The sequence below is a fragment of the Cavia porcellus genome, unplaced genomic scaffold (genome assembly GCF_034190915.1).
Source record: "Cavia porcellus strain 051 isolate PalLab524CR breed Dunkin Hartley unplaced genomic scaffold, mCavPor4.1 scaffold_2, whole genome shotgun sequence".
NCBI classification, from domain to species: domain Eukaryota; kingdom Metazoa; phylum Chordata; class Mammalia; order Rodentia; family Caviidae; genus Cavia; species Cavia porcellus.
In genome coordinates this window covers 29,718,554-29,735,048 of record NW_026947485.1, presented here as the reverse complement: position 1 = coordinate 29,735,048, position 16,495 = coordinate 29,718,554, and the positions used below count along the sequence as shown (strand labels likewise).

Here is a 16,495-nt window from a genome sequence, read left to right as displayed (position 1 = left end):
TCTGAGGCCAATTTTCCTCCTGGCAGGAGGCAGGCAGTGGCTCTGTGGCTCCCAGTTCTTGCCTACGTGAAGGTGAAATGTCTGGGCTGCTTTGCTCTCGCTCTCTGCTCTCACCCAGAACCCTCTGCAGGGAAGGTGGCCTGTCAGTCCTGGGCCTTTCTTCTATGAGCCCAGAAGGCCCTATCAGAGCTGCTAGTCTCATAATCAAATTTTAATGACTGTCTGCTTCCCTTCCTAGATGTTTATAGTCCTCCGCACTCTGATTAGGTTTTGGTCCCACAAGATAGTTAAAAGCCCACAATTTGTGCTGGGTGTTTTATTTTTTCTGAGTTAAGTGAGTGGGTAAATGTTCCTTTGATCTTCCAGCAGTGGATGAGGGCTGTTTGTGTTTTTAAGGCCTTCACCAATTATGTGAACTGGACGCAGAGCTGGGTTTGAGGCTGGCTTTCTGGGTGGTTCAAAAGTCCCTCAGAGGTTTTTATTTTCCCCCTCCTGTCTCTCCTATGTCCCAGGTGTTGAAGGGACAGAGGAAAAGTTAGCAGCGAGACTCTGGGAAGAAAAATGACTCGATATAAGCTGATGCAGGGGTGGATTATAAACTGATGCAGGGGTGGATTTTCAAGCTGGTGTGCCAAGTTTCTCTCTGGGGTGTTCTTCTTGCCTCTGATCAAGAAGTTTACCAGTGGGGAAAGGCTGGGGGAAGCACCTAGCTTACAGTGCCATCCCCAGAGATCTTAGTTAGCAGCTGCGTGTGGAGGTCCACAGGAGGAGACAGTCCCCACCATCCAGGGGCTGGATTTGAAGCAGGCCCTATAAACCAACTTGTCACTATGCTAGCAATTATAGGTGCGTGAGGAATGAAGAGCTGCAGGTCTCAGAGAAGGCAGAGAACTGCAGAGATCCTATATGATGCCTTGGGATTGTGTCAGGATTAAAATATGAACGCCAAACTAGATGACCTTCCTTGTGGCATGTATACGTTACCCTGCCTGCACTGGAAGTAAGCTGTATACAACAGCAGTTTGTTAATTTAATTAAGCTTATTGCAAAAGCAATCATCATTGCTGTCAGTATCAATCAAAAGTCATTTTTCTGATTATGTCTGTGATAACAGTGTATGTTGACAATTAATGATAAAGTCTGTGGCTTCACTGGACATTGGAAGGTTGCACCAGAACACTCCTGGGCTTGCTATGTGAAGAACTATTTATCTATGACAAAAGCTGGATTTATCGGATATGTGTTTTTGCTGCCCAAACGTATTAGTTCATAATATTTGCAAAGTTCATCCTCTAGTAGATGACAGCCGCAGAGTCTGAAATGCTTTCCGGAAGAAGTTATATGAGCTTGGCTCAGGGCTGCAGCCTCCCGGCCCTTCCCCAGCCTGTCCTCAGCATGGGTTAGCTGAGTTATGGCTCTTCCTTCCAGAACAACCTGGGAAATGAAGTTGTTGGAGTTGCAAAATGGCTCTCGGCTGTTTCCTATTTCTAAGTGGAAGCAGGAGGAAAGGGATCCAAAGGACAGCGGCTCGGCTTCCTCTATCACTGGCCTTTTCTGGCGTCTGATGTGATGGAAAGACTCCAGCATCCAAATAAGTCTTCTCCCGAACAACACTAACTGGGTGCTTATTATTCTTGTTACTACATTTCCCTGGCTTAAAGCACTCCCTCGTCTCAACCATTTGTGCTACAAATAATTTTAATTGAGCCGAGAAACCCTTGACATTTTAGATATTACCTTCTATTTATAAGCCTTTAAGCAGGAACCTTCCTGGCAGTCCTGACCTCTGTGAGATTCTGCCCCCGCCTGCCCTCCCCACCACTTTGAGTTTAGTTGAGGGTTTTTTCCTTCATTGAACCGAATTACTTTTGTTCCTAATTTAATTTTGTGGTATCAAATAAAAAGCCAACTTGATACGCCCATAAAATGCCACACCAGCTATGAAATGTCCCAGCTCCTTGGATGCACACCCATTAGGAACCTGCTCATCTGCAATCTGTTTTGTTCAGGTTGATGAGATGGGTTCTGGATGATCACTAAACTGCAGCCTTTGGGGGAAAGATTCTAAAATCACATTCTGTCAGATCTATCCTTTGGGGCTCATGGCACTTTCAGCAGAGTAAAAACTTTAATTTTTGTTATCATTTTCTCTAAATATCACAAACTGCTGGTATAGGTGTTGATGTATTGAGATAAATGTTATTTTGATATAAAAAACACAATACTGTACATTGTATAATGCCATTGTTTCCATTTTCCTTTGACTTTTCCTCGCCTACCTTTGCTTTCCTCCCCTCCCTTCCCTCTTCTCTCTTTCTCTCTGTCTCTATCTCTGTCTCTCTCTATCTCTATCTCTGTCTCTCTCTCTGAATCAAACCCAGGGCCATGCATATGCGTGCTAGGCAAAACCCTACCACTGAACCAGACTCCAGCCCCTTCCATTGTCTTTTATCTTTAAAAAGCTATCTTTCATCCATGTACTTGGTGAATATTTATAGACCACCTGTTATGTGCCAGGAAACTATTTTAGGTACTGTGGATGTATTACTGAAAAAGCCAGCTCATGGAACTTATCTCTTAGGGGGAAACAATAAAATAAATAAATAATGATATTCAATGTTGGTGTTAATTGCAATCAATATAAAACAAAAACTAAGCAAAAGGAGTGAATAAGGGATGTCAAGATGAGACCTCACTGGTAAGGGATATTTAAGTAGAAACCTGGAGAAGCCAAGGGCAAAAGCAACCTTTGAGGTCCAAAGAAGAGCCAGCAGAGCTCCCAAGCCAGGAATACTAAGGAGAGCATTGCATGCAGAATGCAATGAGTAGGTGGCAGGATCTTCAGTGATCGGTAAGATATTGAGGACCCATGTAAGGATTTGGCTTTTATCCTGAGACAACAGGTCTGGAGGAGTGACAGTGTGACTTAAGCTCCCAGCACTGTAGTAATCAGCTGGAAAAGGGGCAAAGGCAACAGCAGGTGACCAAGGAGGAGTCCACCACATTCATTAAGGGAAAGGGGACAGTCACACTGACAGGGTGGTGGCAACTGAGGTTTTGCAAAGCAGTCCATTTCTGAGTTTTGGAACTAATACACAAAAATGTTATTTAGCCCCAGTTGAGCAAATGTGTGACACAATCAGATTTGAAACTAGACCCCTTAGGAGTCCCTCTATATTGGCTGTGCAGGCCACCAACCACTGAATACAGCCCAGATATCTACCTGTAAGTTTCTGCTATGGAGCCTTGGTCATATTCTCATGAACATAAAAATCAGGAATCAAGAAACCAGTCCCCCAGATCCTTCACAACTAATGCTACCTGAAAAGTAGCAGGTTGGAGCCTAATAAATGGTGTAGAGAGGGAGGAGAATCTTGTTTCCCGGGGGAGAGGAGCTCATTAGTGCCTTAGTTGCTTACATGGCTTGTATAGTTTTTGTTTCTAGCAGACTCCTGCACTGCTGGGTGTCTTTCTGGAAACAAACAATCCTGTTTGTAGCTCTGGGGGCCTCTAGGGCTTTGTGTGAATGGGAGGAAGGGAGAGGAAAGAGACAGAGACAGAGAAGATTTCAGGATTTCAGCTCAGGTGAAATCTACATAAAACAAAATTATTTTATTTTAAAGTGAACTGCTCAATACATTCAAAATGTTGTATAAACATTGCTTGTTCCAAAACATTTTCATCATCCCAGAGGAAACCTCATAGCCATTACAGATACTGCCCATTCTTTACTCCCAGTTCCTGGCAACAACCAGTATACTTTCTGTCTCTACAGATTTATCTATTCTGGATATTTAATAGAAATGGAATCATACATGTGGCCCTTTAATGTCTGGCTTCTTTTATGTAGTATGATGTTTGCAAATTTTGTTTCTCACATGTGTTGCTACTTCGTCCCTTTTTATTTTTTTCTTTCTTTCTTTTATTTTAAAGAGGATAAAACCGAGGAAAACAAAGCAGAATAAAACCAATCAAAATAAACCAGTGTAAGTGAAACAGGACTTCAAAACCTTACAAAATCAACAATATTTACCATAATGTCTTTTGTTGTCTTCCAAATAGCTGCAGATATTTTCAGAGATAGTAAAATTGAACAGAATAGAATAGAAACAATAAAAACAAAGCAATGAATGCAATAAAGGACTTCAAAACTAGCCAATAGTAAATCCAAAATCGTTACCATAATATGTCTTGCTATGCTTTAAATAGCTGCTCATGCCATCAGATTTAACATAATCAAAACAAAAGCGAATAAAACCCAGCCCAACAAAACAGTGAAACTGATATGGTTTCCAGGTGGGGGTCGCCGCCTGCTGCAGCCTGGTTCTCACGGAGAGAGGCTTGGGAGTGGCTGTCCCCACTCCAGCAGCGCACCCCTTTTTATTGAATAATATTCTATTGCATGTATATACTATTGTGTGTTTATTCATTTTTCTGTGCTGCACATTTTAATTTTTCCAACCTTTTAACTATTATAAAAAATGTTGCCATGCACATGTGTGTACATGTATTTGTTTGAGTATTGTTTTAAATGCTTTTGAGCATACACACAGGGTGGAATTGCTGGGTCATATGGTAATTCTGTTTAACTGCCTGAGGAACTGCCAAACTGTGTTCCATAGCAGCTGACTTATTTGGATTCCCACCATCAATGTATAAGGATTCAATTTCTCCATATTCTACATAATGCTTGTTGTTTTCTGTTCCTCGTCTCCCCTCCCTCCCCTCTCCTCCTCTCCTCCTTTCTTCTCTCTCTCTCTCTTTCCCTCTCTCTGAACATTCGTCCTAATGTATATAAAGTAGCATGTTGCTGCGGTTTTAGTCTGCATTTATCTAATGACTAACACTATTGACCATCTTTTCATGTGGTTTTTTTACCCTTCTTATATTTTGTTTGAAAAAAATGTCTACTTAAGTTCTTTGTCCACTTTTTAATTGGGCCGCTTACCTTTTTGTTATTGAGTTCTTTATGTATCCTGGATACTAGACTCATCAGATATATAATTTATGATTATTTTCTCTTTCTGTATGTTCTTTTCACTTTGTTGATAATGTCCCTTGATGGACAAGCACTTTGAATTTTGATGAGCTCCAATTTAACTATTTTTTTCTTCTGTTGGCCTTGTTTATATCCCATAGCTTATTAACAGCAGAAGCAATAATAATAATAATAATAATAGTGAATTTCGAAGGGTAAGGAAGACGTGGAAGAACATTGGTGAAGTTTTGCTATTTTAGACCAGGATGTAAAGTAGGCACAGAGCTTTGTAAACTCAAAGTTCTTAGATCTTAGAGTATTCCTCTGTATAACTTTCATTATCATGTATGTCGGGGTGCTAGCGGAAGAGTCCCACAAATATAATGAGAGAAAACTAAAGAGAAATGGGTTTTTTTCACATGAAAAGTAGGATAGCTACCAGGTCAGGGCCTCACACTCTTTCAAATGTCCCATGTGGCATCTGCAACTCACAGCTTCCATCTTGGAGTCTGCGATGCTGTTTGGCCAAACACCATCACATCTGCATTCCAACCAGCAGGAAGAGGAAAGACAGAGAATGTCCTTCATTTCAGGTTGCAGACTCTGCACACATCAGTTCTGTTTACCTCACATTGGCCAGATCTTTATCATGTGCCCACACCTAAGGAAGGCTGGGAAATGTAATCATTAATTCAGTGACTACAGACTCTGTAAAAACCCTGTTATTATAGAAGAGGAAATATATACTAAAAAACAAAAAATCCAGTGCCTGCTGTAAAACCTCAACTTAAGTCTCGGAGTTAATAAGTAATAGTGTTGGTAAAGTTCAGAAGAACAGGAGGAAAACTTCATTTGAACTTCCCACCCATTAAATGGGTCTCTTTCTATTTCTTTTCAGATGGTGCTACTTGGGAAGGGGGAGAATACTTGATACTAAGATAAGTTTTCCCAGAGAGGAATCAAGTAAGCATAAGGAAGAGCATGAAGAAAGGAATTCGCTGGTAAGTGATGTAAAGCACACATGGACAGTGAAGTAATGTGTTTTTATAGGGCAGATGTATTTCCATCTGGAACACAAACCAACAAGAAGAAAAAAACCCAAACAGATGTGGTTTATTTTGCTCTTTATATTTTCTAGGGTGTTTTCATCAACTTTTTCTCATTGAGTCATCATCACAGCCTCATATGCCAGGAATGGCAGATAATTCCACCTCCACTGCACCTCCATAGAAGGGCAGTCAGAGTGTGGGCGACTTCTAGTTATCTGGTGGCAGGGGCAGGATGCAAACTTAGCTCCCTGATCCTGTCTCTGTCCATCTGCAGTTACTCACTGAAGAGCTTTTCCCCACAAGGCTCTGCTCCCAAGTCACAGGGACAATGGAGCCAGTGGTGCAGGACACTTGAAACCTGACTCAGCTTCCCGGAGAGCAGAGAGATCTTATCTTTCAGATTATCATCTTCCTGGACAGGCTGTTAAGTGCCATAAAGTCTTGGAAGATTCCTGGATTGTGAGTTCCTCTGGTCTGCAGCAAGGGCGATGTGAACAATATGACATCAGGCTCAGGGAACAGGGATCCTGGGGAAGGGAAGTTGCGGGTGAGAGATACAATGGAGACACTGTGGCCCACTGGGTAGAAGGACAGTTGTGGCCTTAGATTCCTGTGAAACTACCAAGTGTCCCAGCCAGACATTGCCATTAGTGCTAGAGGAAAGTCAGAGATGCTCCTGTGCACACTAGCAACTCCACCTGAAGAAAGTCCATTCTCCACTCACAGTCCTAACTCAGAGGTACATTTTTAACATGCTTTTGTATTGGCTGCATGAATAATAGGCAATGAAACAACCCCACCCCAGCAAATTGGTGAAGATTTTATTTTTTCCCTCAGGTATTAAGGTTTGAAATCAGGACTGAGCTACATCTTCAACCCTTGTTTTCTTTTTTTTGGTTTTCAGTTATCCTTCATGAACCTTTCAGAATGCTAGGGTTTCAAGTGTGAGCCACCAAGTCTAGCTTCAATTAAGATAATTGAAGGGAACTGTTAACTGTGTCTGTTTCTCTGTCTTAGTTACTTTCCTTCACTGCTGAGACAAAATACCCAATGCTCAAAGTTAAAAGAGGAGAAGTTTATTTAGCTCACAGTTTGCAGAGGTTTCAGTCCATATTCAGCTGGCTCCAAGGCAAGGTGGTGTGGCAGAGGGGCATCACAGAAGAGAAGCGGTTCACAGTAGGCTGAAGGGATCAAAGTAACAAGGCGGAGAGAAGGGATCAAAGTAACAAGGCAGAGGGAGGGGGGAGACTACAGCTCTTTTTATCCTGATATCTTATCTAGGATAGTGATCAGCTATGCATCACAGTAACCAGCCATTTTTCAGAGACAGGAGCAACCAGAACTGGAACAGGAACTATAATATGGGAAACTAAGAAACTGATGTACACTGATTGGGTAGGGGGGCATCTTCTGTTATACTTAGGATAGGTGCACTCACATCTTTTATCCTAGTGCCCTCGATTCTAGCATTGAACCATGAATCAAGCCCAGCATCACAGCCACCTAATGCCGTCACCTCTGAAAAAACCCTACCTATAACTGCATGAGGCTTTGGGGGGATATCTAAACACAAGCAGTAACAGAACAAAGAGGTTAGGGAATCTGTTGCTTCCTGATTTATGATGAGTATGTAATACAGTTAAATAAAAATTATGGATACCTATATGAAAATAATAAAAATAGAAACTAGATGCTTCAGAAAATATTCTATTTGTGTAGGTGAGTCCCCATATCAGTTGGAAAAAATGTTACTAACTTAGAAACCCTATTTTTATTTCTCCAAATTTCTCCCATTTCTTCCCTTCTGTTTCTCTGCCACACATTGACTTGACAAATCAATGAAAATCATTGAAAAATTAGGGGAGAAAAGCAAACTCAGCTTTGGTCTAAGTGTCTATACTGACAAGAAAAACAAATTTCATTAGATGAAAAAATCCTCAAGAACTTTGTATATAATATTTTATATTATATACAATTTGTATATAATATTTTAAGTCATTTGTATATAATATTTTATATATATTATATTATGTTATATTATATACAATTTGTATATAATATTTTGTCATTCATTCATTCCACAAATGTTATTGAGTGCCAGGTATTACTCTCTAAATAGAAATATTAGAACTAACAAAAGTGGTAAAAATCTTGGCCTACAATTATTTTCTAGTAATAATACAAACACAAAACAAAAATTTGCCAAGCATGCAAATTTTTAATACAATTTTACTGAGCACTTACTCTGACCCAGGAGTTATTCTAGGCACTGAAACTGTAGTAGTGAACTTGACAAAAAATTGTGTTACTGGGAAGAGCAGACAAACAAACCAAATAAACCAATACATAAATTTGATGCTAAGAGATACACATTTAACACTGGCACTAATAACCTCTTCCCACCTATACAAATGGGAAAAGTTCTACCTTACTTGTTGCCTGTTGATTTAGGCTTCTGAACTTTCATGGTTAATGAACCAAAAGTTCCACGGACACCACGTGTGGCACTGGGTCAAACCTTCCCATTCCTTTGCCCAGTCTTCCTGTAAAGGTAGCTTGTCTAAGAAGATGTGAGGCAATATATTAATTTTCCTTTGCTTCATACAAATTGCCATAAAATTGTTGGTTCACAAAATGAAAATTTGTTGTCTTGCAATTCTGGAGGTCAGAGGAAAGAGGTAGATCTCATGGAGTTAAATTGAAATACTGGCAAGAATTCATTCCTTCTAGAAGCTCTAAGAGAGAACATCCTTCCTTTTCTTCCTTACCTTCCAGAGGCTGCTCACATGCTTACTTTGTGGACTCCTCCTCCATGTACAAAGTCATCACTCCCTTTTCTGCTGTTAAGGACCTCTGTGATTGTATTAGATCCACTTGGATAACCCAGGAAACTTGTGCCATTTCAACATCAGCTGAAAACAACCACAATTCCACATGCAAACTTAATTCCCCTTTGCCACATAGCCTACCACATTCACAGGGTCCTGGGATTAGGACTTGGCCATCTTTGGGGCCAATGCAGATAGAAAGGAAGGGGCTGGGTTTTTTTCCTCAGCCATCGTCCCCAGGTTTTAGCTCAGTGTTGAGCAGCTAAGAGATACTGGCTTATTATATATGATGATTTATTATATATGATTGGTTTACTATATATGATGGTGGTAAACAGACAGAAAATGCCACACTGTCCAGACATCAGGAAAGGCAGGAAAGGCAGTTTGTATTTATTTGCTGGGCCACCTCACCTTTCCTGGCTAGCAGCTACATGGGCAGAATGCTCAACAACTCCCAAGCAAACTTAGACACTTGTTGCAAAAGCCATCTTTAATTTCATATTCTGTATTTTTCCCATAACTTCTTAAGTATAAGGAAGAGTCCTTCTTGCAACCATCTCGCATATCTTAATCTTTTTCCTTTTTGTGAAGCACTTTGCAGAGTACCTTCACATCCTATTTCTTAATCCTCCTATAAAAACCGTGAGGGGAGGGGGCATGGAATACGTTCCCTTTTAGCAGTTAAGAAATGGAACCTCAGAAGGGCTGTATGACCTGTCCAAGATTATGAAGTCCCATCTTGAACCCGGTTTTCTGGTGCCAAAGCTTATACTCTCTCTACATGTTATCCCCAGTCATCCAATTCTCTTGGTTTAGGGCTCTGGAGTCCCTGAACCAAGTTCCATCACACAGTCATTATCATCTTCATCATTGTCTCTGTGAGTTTCCTCTAAGTTATTCATCTGCAGAAATCTATGCATCTCAGTAAAATAACCACTTTCAACTCTGTCCCTGAGTAGAAACCATAGCTGGCTGGGCATCTTTATTTTGTGACTTGAGCCATCAACATTTTGAGACATCAGTCTTCCTGATCCCTGTCTCTTTTTCAGTTCTCCTTAGTGACTCAGTTTCTAGTTTCTGAGAAAAATTAGATGTATCTAATCAAGTCACCATTGCCTCCCATCTCAATATGCATCCTTGACATGCCTCTTCTAATTATCTGCACTGCAAAACAGCCACCCTAAACCTCAGTGGCCTATGACAACTATTTTATTTGCTTATGAGTCTGAAATGCAGACCAGTGCTCAGCAGGCTCGCTCTCCTCTTAGTCCTGTTGATGCTCATTCATGTGAGAATGAGAGTGAAAAACACAAACAGTGTCTTGATATCAGCATGAATAACGTTTGAGCCTTGTGTATCATCCAAAAGGATTTCAGGAACTAACCCTTAAGGGGTCTCTGGAACACACTTTGAGAATTACTGTCCTACCTATTTCTGGTTCTCCATTTTTATATTCAATAAATGTTTGTCTGGGAGGACAGATAACAGAAAGCTCTAGGGAAACTCTAGAAAAACTCTAAGGAAAGCTACGAGGGCACCAGAGAACATTTTTCATTGTCATGTAGTGATTAGGAGCAAGCTAGTGCCCAGTGCACTACATAGAGTTCTAAATTCAGTTTCAAATTTCTGGAGCAATTTAGACTTTTCCTGGTGCTCTTATGTGTAGACTAGAGCTATATCCAAGACAGAATTCCTATCATTTTATTACTAGGTGGGGTTTGTTTTTCTCATCAAAATTTAAAGTTTCTACCATCCATCCCGAGCCTTGATGCTTGTTATATCTTCCATGACATGTGCCGTGTTTTCAAAATGTGTAACTCAGCAGCAGCACGCTTCACTTTTATTAAAAGTATGAGGGATTGAGCCATACAGCACTTATTAAAACCCACTGCAGTCACATTGCTTTGAAAATTTAGTGGTTAGCTAATATAAAAGTCATAAAAGATTTGGGGTTCTGGGGACTTCCATAAACTTTGAATTTTAGGTGCCCTGAGATGCAGTTTCTGAGCAGTTTCTTTGATCTCCGACTGCCCTGGTAAATCATTTATTGGGGCAGCCTTTTTAAACAGGATCCCCTCAACTTCTCCCGCAAGATGTATAAAATAATGTTCTCTGCACACAGCCACCAACTCTCTGCACTTACTGTATTCACTGATTATAAAGTGGTGAGGATGTGAAGTTTTTTTGACCAATATGTTTTAATTCTCAGAAATTCACAGTAATTATAATCCACAAAGTGCTAAAGTACAACTGCTTGGACTCTTCAGAATAAGATTATATATTATACAGTATTTGATTTTTTTAGAGACAAAAATATTTATAACTAAGTTCTAGGTTTTATTGGGCGAGCTTCCAAGTTATCTGTGTCACATCATTTATTTTGGAGCATCTTTGTATTTTCCTCCCTATTTCCCTAATTTGCTCACTCTAAATCCCGTCTTTCTATTCTATCTGCCATGAGTTTTAGAGGTTCCAACTGGAAAAGGCACTAATCACTATATCTTCATAAACATTTGGCCCTGCTTCTGCCTCTCTCTCTCTCTCTCTCTCTCTCTCTCTCTCTCTCTCTCACACACACACACACACACACACACACACGCACGCACGCACGCACGCACAGGCACACACACACTTGCCTCTTTGCCATTTCTGAAGATTTTAGCAAAGTGAAAAATAGCTCTCATGAGGAAAAAGTTTGAGGATTTATGGCTTAGAAAAAGTCACATCATTTACCAAGTACCTAACAGCATAAGAAGTGAGGTTTGTGGGGTGAAACTCCTGATGAATATTTGGACACAACAAATTTCCAAGCCTCCACCAACCACCATTATATTCAAGGCCAAGAATTCTAGTTTTGTGATTAAGAAAAATTTTTGGTTGTTGCACTGAAAAGAATTATTCTCATGATCAATTTAAATAATATATCATATCTTGAGATTAAGGAAAAAGCCTATTCCCAAATTGGAGAAGGCAAGTCCTGTCTAAGCAAGACAAGAAGCCATAAACCATGAAGAAAAAGATGGATACATTTAATTTTATGTTTTAAGTCTCTACACAAAAAGTTATGCAAAGTAAATCAGAAGGCAAATGACTCAGGAAAAATTTGCTATATATTTTGGACAAATTCACTAAGATGCAAAAAGTTCTTCTTAGCAATAGGCCAGGAAAACAGTAAAGCAGCTAATCAGACAGGGAATGGAAAAATAAACACAATGACAAAAATACATATATAGATTCACAAATACAAATAGAAATGATGGTGGGAGAGTGTTACAGACTGTCATGTTTGTGTTGTCCAAAATTCATACATTGACTCCTTAATTCTCATCAGATTTGGACACAGGGCCTTTGGGAGCTGACCAGAGTTAGATGAGTCATAAGAGTGGAGCCTGTAATGGGGTTAGTGCCCTTATAAAAGGAGACAGAAAGAAAGAAGAAAAACAAAGGAAGAAAAAAAGAAAGAAAGAGAAAAGATGTTGACTATTTTGATATCTCCAAGCCCTTCTCTTTGAAATAGCAACTTCCTCCCCAATGTTTAGCATTTCTGCAGGAGGATATACACAGTGACTTCAAGGATCAGCAAGCTTTTCCATCCAATTGGTAGGAGGCGGAAATTCAGTAAGGACTTCATGAAATTGTCATAACCCCAAACACAGAATGGACTGGTAAACTAAAAATAAAAACAAAACAAAAGAATGTGGATCCTTTTGAGATACTCCAGCCTGTCTTTTTCCTATGTTTTCTGGCAGTTCATTGTCCAGGGCACTGTCCATTGTCAGGTAAAGATCATCATTTTGTTAGAGCCCATGTAAGACTTGTATTTAGCACTTAGCTCAGGACCATTTTTCTCTTCTAAGGAATTGGTCTGCTTTCTTTCTCAATAAAAGAACTAGGGGACCTTAGAGCCCAAGCCAAAGATGGCACGCAACTTCAATCATTCTCTCGACTTCAATTAATTTTCATAGGTCTTCTAGGCTTTGTTTAAGTACTAGAGATTCAAACCAGGGCCTTGTGCATGCTGCGCAAGTCCTTTGCTCTGAACTATATCCCTAACCCTTCAAATCAGCTTTAAAAATGAGACCAGGGGTTTAAAACAGGCGCATTGGGCTAGTACGGACAACCTGAGACATGTGTCTGCCTTGCTGTCTACACACACAGCTTGTGGGACGCTGGCTACACTTCCCTTCCTTCCGGCCACTCAATAGGCATTTGTACATTCAGGGAGCAGGGCCAGGGGCAATAAAGGACACAGGTCCCAGGATCAAACAGGTCCCAACACTGATAATTTGTGACCTCAGGCATGTCATTTAGTTTATTTGTGTCTCAATTTGCCAATTTGGAAAATGGAACTGATAATAAGGTGTCTGTCAAGATTAATATAATGCAGGAAAAGTATTTCAAACAATTTCAATGCATAGTAAGACTGTAATCACGTTGGCTTCGTCATCACCATAATTTTTAGAAACCACAGGTACTCTGAAGAAAATAGCAACAGTGATGTGCAGGAGGAGACATGTATTTAGATGAGGTGGGTGGACAGCTGGGAAAGCCCTCCTAAGGTGGAGCCAACTTAGGAACCCTGAGTCCAGAGCAGTCTAGGCAGATGGAACATGCTTGTTCTGCTTGAGGAACAAAGAGAGGGCCACTGTGGCTGGAGGACAAGGGGTTGTGGAGGTGGGTGGGAAGAGACCATAGTGCAACAAGGCCAGGTCACATTGAACTTTGAGAACAAAGGAATGATATTTGGATTCACATTTTAAAAGCTCATTCTCATGGGAGGGAAATGGATGAAAAGCCTGGAATGGAAGCTGGAAACATAGAGGAACAGTGAATTTGGACTGGTGGAGATAGAAGATGGAGTCCATATTCTCCAGTTTTGAAGAAGTTTACAGGACATGTTTATAGCTTTGATGTAGAGACTGGTGAATACAAGAGAAGGATGAGAAAAGAACTAGGTGCTTCCACTGAACAGAAGGTGGTGCTGATTCAGGGAAGGTGTTAGGGGTGAGGGAGTGGACAGAGCCGGGTGCAACTTAAAGCTATGTTGTGATCAGACCATGACTGAGATGGCTGTTATATGTTCAGGGCACAAAACCATTATGGATCCTGTTATTCTAGGAGTTAGGGCTCTGGAGAGAGAGAGGGTATGAGAGATAGGCACTTGCAAATCATCAGTCCTGGGAATGGGTGGGATCACAGAGGAGGGTATTGGAGTATAAGGCCTAGCACTGGGATGGAGCTTTCATATGTTCCAACCTGAAAGCACTGAGAGGAGGAGAGTAAGAAAGAGCCATCAGTGTGATAAGAAGAGAAGGCGTGGAAGCAAGTGACAGGTAGTGACTGCCCGCTCACTGACTCTATGTTCATATGTTTACATGATAATACCTACATCTGTATAGATGGCCTGTACACATGTGTGTGTGCACAGTCATGGGGGCTGTCTGTCAGCATCTATAGTTATGGAATCCAGTGCTTCTAGAGCTCAAAGCCCTTTTTAAAATTACATTTTACACATCAGTAAACTTGTAATGCAGGAACTGCTTTCTTAGGGTTATTTATATCCCTGGTTTGCAGAAGGATTTGTCAGGAAATAATATGAATGTTATTTATCTGACTGTTCAGCTTTATTGACTGCTACATTTCACATCCTTCAGTTCTTTTTGGCAGAGGAGTAAATAACACTGCTATTAACCTCTAACACCAGTATAAAAATAGGCAGTTATTAAGGGGTAAATATTACTTTGACGATTATTGCCCCGGTCTGCTTTCTCTGGGAGAGGTAATAAATAAGGCCTCTCCCGGGGTCCGCAAAGTTCCCAATTTTGTTAGGGTAGCTGGCAGTTCTCGTGGCCATGGGCTGTGGTTTGGAGCCATGTAGAGTGGATAGGAAATGCTCAATGAGCTACTACTCATTTCTGGAGGAAATCAAGGCAGAGTGATGTCCCAGGGTGCTGTAGAGGAGGAACTGAAGGTGTCAGGCCTTAGGGCTTCTGCCAGGAGAGAGCTGGAGAGGGCTGCAGCCCTGATAGAGTGAGGGGGTGAGAAAAGGAGTTGGGCCTGGGAGCCAGGTGCATTATGTCACCTGCCGAGAGAGCCAAGCCCTGGAGAGAGAAATTCAGTGCCTAGAGTTGACAGTAGTCATCCTTTAGCAATGAGTAGGTTAACTGCAGGTTAACTGCATGCAGTCTCACTGTTCGGGAGGTAGAAGGCTGAAGAGTTACAGTAACAGGCACAGAAAAAGTCTTAGACTGAAAACCAAGCTCTAAACTAGTCTCCACTCACCTTTTTTTTATTATGCTCCTGGGCTTTTTATTTGCCTTTTCATTCATAGTAAGTGAAAACGTTGATCTATATGCTTTTCTAAGATGCCTCCAGTCCAGGAATACTTTGACCATAACCCATCCAGGTCTGATGTACAAATCCAGCAGGTCTGGGGACCATGCTGGGCAGCAGTCAGCCACTGCCCAGTGAGGTCTGCACGCATAGCGGGGCAGCTGTGCTTCTGAGTCAGTGTTCCCTCCTCCTTCCACAAGGAGCCCCAGCAAACACAGCAAACAGACCTCTCTGCTTTGCAGCTCTGCCAAGGGCTGCTGTAAACTGGGTATCACTGTTTACTTTGTTTGCTCTCCAGAACTCAGTTTTCTTGGCTTCAGAGATGATTTGGAGCCTTGCTTTATATCCTCTGATTACAAATGTGAAAACACAAGGAAGGAGTTTCTCCTTGAAAAGCAGTTAAATTCAGACCTTATGATTAAAAATAGTTGGAATGTTTCCTGCAGAATGAGAAGCATACATGAAAAGCTGCCTTTATTTGAATGTGTGGGAGGAACTCTTTATTTAATGAAAATTTTATAAATGGAAGAGTCTAACATCCATGGAATTGGTCTAGGAGGTTTAAGTTTTCACGCATTAGCAGCGTGGAGGTGAAGATTTTCAGTAAGGCACATACTTGCTTTTCTACATCCATTGTACTAGTTACGTGGCTAAGTGTCTTAATCTAATCTAATTTGATGTTGCTTAAGCTCCTGGTCTCCATAGACAAAGCCAGAGGATGTGAACAATGTGGCATTGCCATCCCAGTTAGAAAGCATAAAATTTGTATTCAAGATAGCTGTACTTACAATAGAAATACATACAAAAGAGTGAAATATTTAATGTTATAAGTCATGTGGTATAAATGCCAGAAGAGTAGTTTGGAAATATTGGCCTCATTTAAATTTCCCTGGAATATAGTTTTTCACTGCATTCGATGCATAGACACTGTGGTATTTCCAGAAGGTTGTAGTTATTGCAAATAGACATTTTAAATCATCATGAGGGCCACTTTGGCTGCCAACTAGCCTCACAAATAACAATAATAAATGTGCTTTTTGGCAAAGGGACCCAACACAGGGTGTGGCCGCATGTTGTATTATGTTACATCATGCATACATACAAAGGGGGCGGGGCAAATAGAGATGATAAATGGAATTTAGAATAACAGTGAGAAGGAATGGCAGGGAGACTGCGACAACTGTGGGAGGTGGGATGGTTTCCTATTCACAGAACTGAGCTAATGGAAACCCTATTCTCATGCTGCAAACCACCACCTGGTCACACTGGGTCTGCCCAGTCCGTAAGGGCCATTTGGTAAGGTC

At 40.9% G+C, this 16,495-nt stretch overlaps 1 long non-coding RNA gene across 2 annotated transcripts in view; it reads right to left on the bottom strand.

Moving 5' to 3' along the window:
- Positions 1 to 16,495, bottom strand: part of LOC134473953 (uncharacterized) — a 120,829-nt gene that overhangs the window by 65,926 nt on the left and 38,408 nt on the right. The window contains exons 3-4 of one of the 2 annotated variants that reach the window (XR_010044463.1): positions 7,117 to 7,208; positions 6,088 to 6,554 (exon numbers count right to left, since the gene is read on the bottom strand). The exons of the other annotated variant lie outside the window; for it this stretch is intronic. This is a non-coding gene — a long non-coding RNA (uncharacterized LOC134473953). Of the gene's footprint in view, positions 1 to 6,087; positions 6,555 to 7,116; positions 7,209 to 16,495 lie in introns of those variants that run through there. 2 annotated transcript variants of the gene reach the window in all.